Genomic DNA, 12,703 nt, shown 5'->3' with positions numbered 1-12,703 from the left:
CTTTGCAAGGACCTGTTTCCTGTGCTAGACCAGGCTGGTGATGGCAGAATTTGCCATAGTATCTGTAGTAAATTTTGTGATTTAGCAATCTGAGCAAAGTCTCCATCTGAGTGGAGGGATGGCTGCTGTTTAGAGAACAGATCGATGTGACCATATATGATATCAATATTCTAGCTAATTAGAGCTTTCCACCCGGGACCACTGGTAGAAGTCATAAAAACAATGGTGGTCCATTTGTTGACAGATCCTAACCTATTTCATGCTTGGCTCTACTAATTTTCTTGCCTCGTAAAGGAATTTTCTAAGAGGGTTTATTTAAAGCTTTCAGCATCCTCATAACAGTCCTAGGGTGGTGAGAAGAGGATATTGATGGATTGTCCATTATCAGCTGTGTGTGGGATCTCAGAAAAGGGCTGGATGCTTGTTGTATCTCATGATGGAAGAGCAGAGGTGCCTAATTACAGCAAAGTGCCATTATCCCAGCAGCTCCTCTGTTATCACCATAAACACTTGAAATCTTTAGGATGAACTGCTCTGACTCAATAGTGGTAATTGACTGGAAAGGAACATTTGAAATGCTCTGCTTGTACATTTGCACTTGTCTTGGGATCTCAAGTGTTTCTGCCTAAAACCTTCCCATGCTGCCTTTCACACAAAGAGCATCGGGCCCCATCCCTGAGCATCCAGCGTCACTCATCTCTGCAGACTCCTATCCATTTCTCCCTTACTCACCACATCCCTCCCACTCTGGCCTTTCCTGTGTTTTCCAAACAAACACAGCTGTCTTCTGTAGCTACTTTTGTAGCTCTAGCCACTTTTGTCTGCTCTAGCTAGTTTTTTTTATTTGCGGTTAGTCTCCTTGGAGTCTCTTTTCCTAGGTTTTCACTAGGCTAGGTCTTTCTCAGCTCTCCGATTTCAGCTGAAATGTCACCTCCTAGGCCTTGCTGCACTACTTAATGTAATGCTGGGCATTCCCCTCTGTGATGTCCTCCTACTTTATTTTCTTCATAATACTTTATCATCATAATTTCTTAGTTCCTTGCCTTGCTGTTTGTCTGTCTGATAGAATATTATTTCCATAAAGGGAGAGATTTTTTTCTACCTTGTTCACTCTTCTTTCCAGCAACCAACAGTGCTGATTGTAGGGAAGTGAGGAAATAAAGACATTTCAATCAAGTGAGAACAAGCAAAGTTATTTATTCACAGCTTTTATGGTGAAGGAGTTGGCCTACATCATTTGATGTAGCTGAGACTCCTAGGTAGGCAGAGGAGGAGAAAGGATTACAAAGGTACGCAGAAGGCTTCTAGTGGAGCCTGGCTGGAGCTGCTACCTGAGGAAGCTGGAGGCTTCCTCAGAAGCAGAAGTGGGGCAGCCTATAAGATTAGTTATGAAGACATATTCAGCTTTCAGCAGTTTAGATCATGTTAAGAACAGTAACAAAAATTAGAACCTTTTGGGTATTGATCTAGTTCTGGGCCACTTTGGGACAATTGCTACAGAATTTGTGGAGTGGCTTCCTGGACTCGTGGTTCTAGGTTGTGGATCAGCATTTGATTGTTACATATGGGCCCTGTCATTGTCTATTTGTGTATTCAATTTCTCAGAAGCAACACAATGCATACTTGTTACTTTGGGATCTTTCTCTGGTTTGTTTTTTCACCTGGCATTCATTGTCTACCCATTCTTATGTTCTTTCTTTCTCTCTTTCTCCTTTCTTTAGGTCCTCCTGACATCATTAGACTGATGATTTACCTAAAATAGTTTTTATTCATTGGGTTCCCACACCCATAAGTCTGTACTTCTTTCTACATTATCCCATTGTTCCCACTACCCTGTGTGCAAACTCATTATTCCTAGTCCTTCCTCAGCATTACAAACTCAGTATTTTCTTTTCAGCATCTACCATCTTTTGATCCTTTTTAATTGTGTCCTATCACCCTGGTAAATTCTCACTTCCCCACTGTGCTTTTTACTTTCTTTCTTTGTTGGGACCACTCTGAGCTTTGGGTCTTTTCTGCAGTGTTCAGACCAGGCCATTGCCTTTAAATTTCTTCTGTAAAAAAGTATCTTTATCCCATCACATGGTTCTTTCGTGGCAAGTATTACTAAGGGTGTCCAGATTTTGAGTTTCAAAGGCTGACATGTTTTCTAACCTGTACCTCGCTCAACACCAATCAATAACTGTTCCATAAAAAGTGGAAAGGGAAATTGGGACTCTTGTTCACTGAATTCCTTTAAATTGCTGAGATTCTGTGATTCTCCATTAGATATTGGCAGAGCAAAGTATGTTTATTTGAAGACTTTCTTACTTGGAGATCTTCCCTTTAATAGACACGTTGAAATATAACTGAGTAAAAGAATCTCTGCACTGTTAGAATGTAAAAGCTTTACAAACAGAGAAAGAAAAAAACACATCTCTCCAAGCAGGGTTTAGAGGTCCCTACAGCACTCTCCCACTAAAGTTTAAATGGCTTATTACTATGTCTGCCCAATTAGCTAAGCATGACTTAGAATTCTTCTTGATGAAAACTGTATGTGTGCTCTCTGTTTTCCTATTTGGGATACGAGAACTTGAAAGACAGGAACCAAGTATGACATCGTTTATTTATAGAGCCACATCAGGGTTGGTTCAGTGCGGGCACTTAAATGCTATTGATAAATAATACATACAATGAAGCTCTGGTTTAGAATTGAATTAAACCTGGAGTTCAAAGAGGTTCTCCCTCTGGTTATATCTGCTTCATATCCTAGCAAAATGTATCACAGAAGCTCAATATGAGTGGCTTAGAGGAGTGAAAAACAAGCCCCAGAGAAATCAAGTTTGTGCATTCTGTGCTATGGAGAATCTTTGGCCTTGAAACATAAATTTTCAGCTTGATACAAGGGTTTTGCGGTAGGCACAACATTTTCCTTCTTCCAGTTGATTTGAAAATGCAAAACTGGTCCCATAGAAGGGGCTGACAATTTCATTCTAAACACCAAAATCTGCAAGGAAGGCACAATAATCACTGGCCTCAGTGAAAGTACAGTTTATTGGATTTGATGAGAAGTCAGCACATAATGATAATTAAAGATACTGAGAGACAGGAAAGAGCTTTATAAAAAAATTTGTTAAAAATATTAGAGATCACAGCTTTCTTATATTAGAGATGGCCTTTTAGATAGTGAAAACAAAGTAAGCAGAGAGACACAGAGGATAAAGAAAAAAATATGGATTTTGAGGGAAATATAGTTAATATGTGCCCCTTAGGCCAGGGTCACCTAGGAGTAATTGGAAGCACCAGGTCTTGGGCCTGGCCTTGACTTTATAATTCAGAATCTCTAGGTTTGGGGCCAAGATCTGTGTTTAGTAAACACTCCAGGTTACTCTGATGCATGCTACATTTTGATACCATGTTTTCCAACAGGTAGGTAATCTGTCATAATTATGCATATGAAATCAAGTACAAGACTGTTCCATTCTTCCCTCCTGTCTCTTCTTTGGAAGTACTCCAACTGTATGCCTTGCATGTAGTAATTTCAACCTCTTCCTCTTATTAGATGCTTCATAATATGAGTTGAACAAAATTGATCAGAAAATACAAATTCCAAAGTACTCCAAAATCTGAAAAATTTTGGGTGCCAATATGGTATCACAGTAGAAAATTCTACACCTGACCTTATGGGATGGGTCATAGTCAAAACATTCATGGTTATTGAAAATGAATACATTGTCTTCAGACTCTATGTATAAGCTATACATGAAACATAAATGAATTTTGTGTTTGACCTAAGCCCCATCCCCAAAATACATCGTTATGTGTACACAAATAACTCAACATCTGATAAAGCCCAAACTCCAAAAGATCGTATCTCAATAAGAGAGAATCAACCTATGGAATATAAAATTGGTACAGTCTCTTTCATTCTGACTACACTCTTTCTCAACCTCATATTTCCTTTCAGCCCTACTTAAATTCTTTTCTTTTGATCTGCTGACTTAAGCTATTGAGTGTGGACCTCATCCTCACCCTTTTCAGAAACCCATTTTGCTAACATCACTGAGTATCTTCTGAAACAGAAGGGGTCTCAGGACTTAGCTCCATGGACCTGGGTTTTGCTGCTTATGCCACCAAAGATTGCCTTCTCCTTCTAGAAATTTAGTACTTCCAATTTCAGCAGCACATACACCCCTGTTGGGCCTGGAGCTTGTGATTTATTTTTTACTTCCATCTTGAGGAGCTTTCTGCCTCCTATGCATACTTCATGTTTCTCCATATTTCACCTCGAACACTGTAGTCTTCTCGTTATGTCCTGCTCTGCCTCCTTCCCCGGGGAATTTTATCCATACTCATCGGCTCCATCATTCCTTAGGTGTTGGTGACCTGGCCTCTTCTACCTCAGACTTCTACTACTACTTCAGACTGAAGTATCTGACTTCTTGCTTCCTGAGGCACTTGAAGAATCTCACTCGCTTAAATTATATCTACTCTTCTTCTTCTTTCCTTTCCATGGGTTCCTTAGTTCCTTAGGCACTATTTTTTAATTAATGGAGCCACTCATGTCCCAAGCTAGAAATTTTCCCCGGATGAACACCAAATATATCACTAAGCCCTAAACAGCATCTTTTTAAATTTTCTTGAACTCATCTCTCAACTTATATTTCCAATAATCTTGCACTAATTCAGGCTAGAATCATTTTAACCAGGACCACTTTCACAGCTTACTTCATACTCCACAATTTATCTTGTTTCCTTAAACTCCGTCTTTCCAAGAATTTTCAGAGTAGTCTATAATAATATTACAATGTTGTCACTGCTTCAAACCTCCTAAAAGCGACTTTCTTATACAGTAATTTGTAAGAGCCTTAGAAAGAACTCTCCTGGCCAATCATTACCTACTTTTCACTGTCTTATCTCTCACCATTCCCTGGCTTACCATTTACAATAGAGAAATAATTAATTTCTTATAAAAGTGACTTCTTGTCTCCCCTCTTTCATTTATACTGACAGTTCTACCAGGCATGCTTTCTTCCCATTCTCTTCTTCTCTGAGTGGTTGCTACTCATTATTGAGGGTATAGCATCCTCCAGTAAGACTTAGACTGAGTCAACTACGTCCCATAAATTTTTGTATTATTCTATGAATAGGACCAACATTAGAACATCTGAAACATTAGAGGTTCACTATAATGAACATAGTGATTCACTATAATAAAAATAGTGGTTCACTATAATGCTAGAATTAATTTTGGTGCTAATCTTCTCTGGACTATGAGAGCCCCAGGGTCAATAACAGTATCTCATTCAATTTTTTTTCCTTTTAACAAATTTTATTTTATTTTATCTCATTCCCCCCTCAAACACCCTCCCCTCCCTATGTACAAAAGCTTTGTTTCCATTTTTCCTTCTGTTTTCACTTTTTTCTTGTCCCTTCCTTCCTTTCTCCCTCCCTCCTCCCTTGTTCCCTTTCCCATTTGAACACTTTCTTCCCACTTCTCAACATCCATTGTACATCTCAGTCCTTATTTCCACATTCAGTTTCTCACACCAGAGAAACAGTGCAGTATTTAAACATGTGTGTCAGATTTATTCCACTTAAGAGCATGGTCTCAAGGTCCATCCATTTAGCTATAAATGTCTGAAGCTCACCCTTCTTTATGGCAGAGTAGTACTCCATTGTATAAAAAACTTCTTTATCCATTCATCAGTTGATGGGCATTTGGGCTGTTTCCAAGATTTAGCTATTACAAACTGTGCTGATATAAACATGGGTGTGCATATATCATTGTGGTATGATACTTTTAATTCTTTTAGGAAGATACCAAGAAGAGGTATAACTTGGGCAAATGGAACCTCTAGTTTTAGTTTTTTGAGAAATCTCAACACTGATTTGAACAGTGGTTGTACCAGTCAACACTCCCCCCAGCAGTGGAGAAGCGTTTCTTTTCCCCTACAGCCCTGCCAGCATTTGTTAGCATTTGGTTGATTTCTTTTTTAAAAAATTAATTTTATTGGTACATTTTAGGTATACAATATAATGACATTCATCATTGGAGATTTGTACCTTTACATAATATATCTTGGTTCTTATTTTTCCCCATTCCTGTGCCCTCCCTTCAACCCCTCCATCCCTCCCTATTTACAAAGACTTTATTTCCATTTTTTCATTTTGTCATATTAATTCCATTCCCTTCTTTCCTTTCCCCTCCCTCTCCCCCTTCCCCTTTCCCTTTTTAAATATTTTGAAAGTTTTTTTGCACCTTTTCTTTCTATATCACATTATCTATTATGCATTTTGATCATTGTTTACACTTTCAGTTTCTCACACTAGAGAAACTATTTGGTATTTACACATGTGTGTCCTATTTATTTCACTTAAGAGTATTGCCTCAATGTGCATCCATTTAGCTATAAATGCTTGTAATTTCTCATTCTTTATGGCTGAGTAGTACTCCATTTTATATTAAAAAAAAACCCCACATTTTCTTTATCCAGTCTTCAGCTGATGCACAGTTGGGCTGTTTCCATATTTTAGCTATTACGAACTGTACCACTATGAACATGGGTGCACATATATTGTTGTGGTATGATCCTTTTAATTCTTTTGGGAAGATCCCCAGCAGGGAAATAGCTGGGTCAAATGGAACTTCCAATCCTAGTTCTTTGAGGTATCTCCATACTGATTTCCACAGTGGTTGCACCAGTCTACACTCCCACCAGCAGTGGGGAAGGGTTCCTTTTTCTCTACAGCCCCACCAGCATTTGTTATTGGTTGATTTCTTGATAGTAGCCATTCTTTCTGGAGTGAGATGCAAAGGGAAGAGACAACCCACTGAGTGGGAAATTTTTTTTCACCAGCTATTCAGATGAAAGACTATTATCTAGAATATGTAAAGAACTAAAAAAAAAAAAAAAACAGACCCATCAAATTTAAAGACCCATTGCAAAAATGGGCATCTGAAATACAAAGACACTTCTCAGATAAAGAATTAAAAATGGCAAATAAATATATGAAAAAAATGTTCAACATCACTGGTCATTCAAGAGATGCAAATATTCAACTTTTGACAACCATCAACTTGTGTGAAACCTGTAGTGAGGCATTTTACTAAAGTTTCATAAATGAATGAGCTACCAGCTGTGTGGTGGGTTTCTATAGAAATCCACATACTCCCACAAGCCCACAGTGTGGTTTTCTTTAATGTTAAAAATGCCTAGAATAAAAGTATGTTCATTGTCAATTGGTTGATACTTGAGTGTTCTTAGTCACCAATAACTTTTCAGTGGAACAACAGAATTTTTCTTTTAGACAATATCATAGTATATAGGATTAATTTGCATGGGAAAGACTGAATTATTGTGATTAATTGGTGGAAATGATACACATTTTTGATTTGTTTTTGTTGATTTCCATGGTACTGGGAATGGAACCTTGTGCATGCCAGGCAACCTCTCTGTCACTACATCCCCATCCCACTGTTAAGTTTTAAAGTAGGTATATTTTGTAGTCAGGGTTTTCAAGGGAATAGATTTAATACAGGACACATAAGTTATAGGATTATTTTATAATATTCACCCAAAAAGTCAAATGCAGAAGAATGCAATAGATCTGTCCCCATACCAGAGACCAGCCAGGGGCCTGGATCCCACAGCAATGTCCCACACAAGTCCAGCTGAAGGCCTAGAATCCAAGACAATGTCCTCCATAAGTCCAGGCAGAGGCCTAGAGCCCACAGCAGTGTCTTATGCAAGTCCATATCGAAGATCTACACTGGGAAGGACCAAGGGCCAGAGGCGAAGCTAGAAAGCCTGTGCCATTGGAGTGAGGGATTTGTGCTACTAGGCTGAGCGATCTACACTGGAGCCAGAAAGCAACGCTCCAGGCAAAGGTCAGGGCTTCCCTGAGGAGAACAGCAGCCATTCCCAGTGAAGCAAGGCCCCTAGCTTTTCCTCTGATGCAAATAGCCAAGTTCACATCAAGAAAATCAGCCATGTCAAGCTTCTTGAAGAAAATCAACAGCCAACGATCTTTCCTTTCAGTTCTCTTTTTATGCCTTGACAGCAATCTTCCAGCGGAGCTCTATGCTCAGACCACACTGATTCAGTTAGGGTGGGGATTCCAAGTTGAACATTAATCCATCACAGTATATGAGGATGGAATTAGAAAAGTAAGAGAGTAGAATAAAAAATAAGTAGACATACAAAGTGTATGTGTTAGGGCCGGGGATTTAGCTCAGTGGTTTCGGTGCCAGCGGCGCAAGCGCAAGGTCCCGAGTTAGATCCCTGGTACCAAAAACAAACAAAAACAAAGTGTATGTGTTATACTATATAATATGTAATAAATTTTATAAGAGATATATAAAATGAGTAGATGAATATATAAATTATATTTTATCTTACAGTATTATTTGTTCATATCTTCTGCTTTCTTATAAGTGGTTTGTTATTTTTAAATTAATATGCAAGTACTCAGTATATCTAACATACTTTTATTCTAATACATTTGGAAATATATTCTTAGATTATTTGCATTTTAATTTTGTACATTATTACTTAGAAATAAATTCTGGCATAGAAAGTATAGAACCATTTACATTTGCTGTCCATTTTGCATGATATTTCAGAATGAATTACTTCATTAGTGTCACAGGGTCTGAGTTAAGGAATTTGCTTAACTGGCAAAAGGAAAACTTAGAAAGCCAGGATGGAGGAGAGAGGAGGTGACCTATGAGACACTTATGATGGCAGATTATAAGACACATATTTTCTCACATTGGGAAATATTTTTCTAGCAATTCACAAAAGTTACCCTCTTGAAGAAGGGCTAAATTTTGTGGGGAAATTTTTCAGTATATATTAAACTGATCTTCAGGTATATATGTCTATGTATGTATGTATGTATGTAGCTATCTATCTATCTATCTAGAGACCAGCAAAAAATGTACATACCATTCAGGAAAATAAAAACTTGTATAAATATTTTAATACTAAATTTTTTGAGATGTCATGAGATTAATACAAGTTACCTTTGACTTCTACAATTACAAGAGGTGGTCAAAGCGGTGGTCATTAGGTTCCAGACATTTATTGGTATGACAAACTGCTGCTTGGGTAAACTTGGTCACTGAGCTCGCTGTGCATACATTCTCAATTTCTTTTCTAAGCCCTGGCAGTGTAGTGGGTTTTCTGTGATATACAACATCCTCTAGGGTCGTCCATACAAGGTCAACACTATCCATTGAAAAAAACATCATAGTATTTTTCTTTTCCTGAAGTGTGCATACACTTTTTTGGCAGACTCCATATATATTCACTAATATCTCATGGTTCTAGTACAACAAAGAAATATACATTTGAAATGTGTTGACCTAGAGCAGTGATGGTGAACCTTTTAGACCTTTCAGTGATACAAACAGCCTGGTGTGGCACACGTGCCATAGGTTCACCACCACTGACCTAGAGTGTTCTTTATGTCAGGTTTTGATATAAAAGCTTTTATATTTATTCATTGAAAATACAGTATTTGTTGACTTATTTTTTGTGTCTGTGTGTGCCAGCACAGATTGTGCAGTGAAATAATTATCTGTTTCCTGAAAGTGTACATATATCTGACAAGGTTTCTGGTAAATTTTGGTAAATTTATATTCTTTCTCCAAAAGTGTTTAATTTTTAAAAGAACTTTCTTCTGGTTAACTCATACATTATACAGTGTTATAGTATAGGTTGCATTATCACTATTTTGCAATGCTCTTTTCATGCCAAATTCTATTTGCTTGTATTTTTCCCTTATATTACTTAGAGGTTTTGTGAAATAGAACAACTAGTACATCTTAAGTATTTACAATTGGTAAAGCAGAAATTTTGAGTGGACTTCGCACAGGTTATCTCCAAGTGCATGATGTACTATTATTATTAACATATTTGGGAAGAAATCCTAGGATCAAGGATGTTAAGCAAATTGGCTGATGTCACACAGCAGGTAAGTGACTGAGCAGATTTCATACCTAAATGTGTGCAGAGTTAGGGATCATTACTTTTACCACCAAGCTTAACTATATCTCAGATTTTAAAGATAGTCCTACATTTTACACATATATATGCATTTACAAACAAATAATATAGTTTTACCAGGTATTTATTAACTCTCCTTTTCTGTTTTTAAATCCATTAATTGTTTTCTTTAGATCTTTTAGTTTTTTCCTTCTGCTATTATTCATATTTACTTTTTAAATTATTTCATTTATTACCACATTGTAGGTTGCCTCTTAGCTCTGTTGGTGGTTTCTCTTGCAGTGCAGCTTTTTAATGATGTGAGATCCCAGTTGTTGATTCTTTGTGCTAGTTCCCGTGCTACCGAGGTTTTGTTCATAAAGTCTTTTCCTATACCAATGTCTTCAAGAGTTCTACCTAACTTATCTTCCAGCAAGTTTAGTGTTTCTGTTTTAATATTTTGATCTTTCATCCACTTCGATCTTAGTTTAGCACATGGTTATAAATATGGGTCTAGTTTTAATCTTTGGCAAGTTGAAATCCAGTTTTTCCAACACCACTTATTAAAGAGGCTATCTTTTCTCCAGTGAGGATGGTTGGCTCCTATGTCAAAGATGAGGTAGCTGGGTATGTCTGGAGTTGTTTCTGCATCTTCTAATCTATTCCACTGATCCTCAGGTCTGTTTCTTTGCCAGTACCATGCTGTTTTATTACTTCTCCATTGCTGGTGGGGGTGCAGACTGGTGCAATCACTGTGGAAATCAGTATGGAGATACCTTAAAGAACTAGAAGTAGAGGTCACATTTGACCCAATTATTCCCCTGCTGGGGATCTTCCCAAAAGAATTAAAAGAATCATACCACAGCAATATATGTGCACCTATGTTTATAGTAGCACAGTTTGTAATAGCGAAAGCTTGGAAACAGCCCAAGTGCCCATCAGTAGGAAACTGGATAAAGAAGATGTGGGGTTTTTTTATAAAATGGAGTACTAGTCAGCCATAAAGAAAGAGAAACTAGAGACATTTATAGTTAAATGAATGCATATTGAGGCCATACTCTTAAATGCAATAAATAGGACTCACATGTGTAAATACCGAATAGTTTCTCTGGTGAGAAAATGAAAGTGTAAATAATGATTAAAATGAATAATTGATAATGTGAAATAAGAAGAAAAGGTACAAAGGGTTAGGGGATGGGTGAGGGGGAGGGGAAAGGAAAGAAGGGAAAGGAAAAATTATGAGAAAAGGAAAAAATGGAAACAAAGTCTTTGTAAATAGGGAAGGGTGGAGGGGGTGAAGGGAGGACAGGGAATGGGGAAAAAATAAGAACCAAGATATATCATGCAAAGGTACAAGTATCAATTATAAATGTAAATGTATTGTATACCTAAAATGTACCAGTAAAAGAATTTAAGGAAAGAAAATTATTTCATTTATTATGTCCTTTCTCTTTTAATAACAAAACCAGTACCAAATTAAATTTGGCCTAAAGCTGTCTCCATATGTAGCAAGCTGCAACCAAGCTTTATATCTAGACAAGCTGCAATCTTATTTATAATCTTATAACAACTTGCTGAGTCCTGGTCAATGATAGTGCCTAGCTTTTGCTAAAGAGAGGATGCAAGCTACTCAGACATGACCAGAAAAGGCTTTACTTCATTTCTATGTTTCCATATCACTTCCTGATTTAGGGGCCTGCCTGATTCATAAAACATTTCATTGATCAGATAAAGTCTTCTAAATTTAATCTGTCTAAAGTTCTTCTTAGCACCAGTAAATGGTTTTACCTTGTAACTGAGTTGCAGTTTGCAGTGCCACATGCATCTCATTTGAAATACTTTCATATTTGTTACTATCTAAATATTCTCTACTGGGCATGGCTCCTCACTTGTGATGTACTACTTATTTAGAGGCATTAATACCCAAATAATTTGGTTTTTTTTCAAGAAAACGTGGTTCAGACTGTTTTCTGCCCTTTTGGACCTGTTGGATTTATTCTGCTTTCAATAAGGAAAATAAGATCTCTATTGAGAGAGAAATATATTTAGATTAAGTGAAAAAATTTTCCACAAATAATACCATATTGAAGACCATGACATTTAAATTAACAAACAACAATAATATCTGAAAATAATCCTGTTGAAATAGTTAATTTTGATAACCCCAAGGTCTTTGTCTCATGAAGTTGAAGAATAAACTTATAGAACTAAAGGAGGAATTTAGGAGAGTGTATATTGGAAATAATAAGATGGAAAAAGCTCTTGGGAACTACCTGAGATTCTGAATAGAAGTCCAAAGTGCTTTCTTTGTCTTGGCCTTATATAGATAAGCAGAGCAAGAGGACTTGTTTTAAACAGGTGGTTTTGTGGGTTTATGGTGTAAAGCAAATTATTTAGCTGTTTTACTGGAAACTGAGTTCAAAAAAACTAGTTACTGTCTATTTCTAAATTTTCCCAAGTCCAGCCTGGATGTTAGGGAGGAGCTTAACATGCTTTCTTCCTGGGAGTAAAGACATTTATCTCTTTATTCTTTCATAATCTTTTATCTTTTATTCTTGTGTTTTCTTCTACATCTCTAAGCTTGCTTTAACAGTTTGAAAGAGTGGTAGTGGAGGGCTATTATATTGGAGTTTATCATTAGTCCACTCTCACAGTACTACTAAACAGCTAAACTACTGCACTGTTTATTTTGTTGATAAAAACCAATAATAGGCTCAGATTTCTGTGTGTAT

At 37.0% G+C, this 12,703-nt stretch overlaps 1 long non-coding RNA gene across 1 annotated transcript in view; it reads left to right on the top strand.

The window, feature by feature from the left end:
- The window catches only part of LOC110348284 (uncharacterized), a 210,387-nt gene that overhangs the window by 27,998 nt on the left and 169,686 nt on the right, over window positions 1–12,703 (top strand). The gene's annotated exons all lie outside the window — the stretch shown is intronic.

The sequence above is a fragment of the Heterocephalus glaber genome, unplaced genomic scaffold, assembly GCF_053883595.1.
Source record: "Heterocephalus glaber isolate CG9 unplaced genomic scaffold, H.glaber_assembly_v1.0 deba00001532, whole genome shotgun sequence".
Taxonomy (NCBI): domain Eukaryota; kingdom Metazoa; phylum Chordata; class Mammalia; order Rodentia; family Bathyergidae; genus Heterocephalus; species Heterocephalus glaber.
Note: the sequence above shows the minus strand (reverse complement) of the source record. Positions and strands in the feature narration are given on the sequence as shown.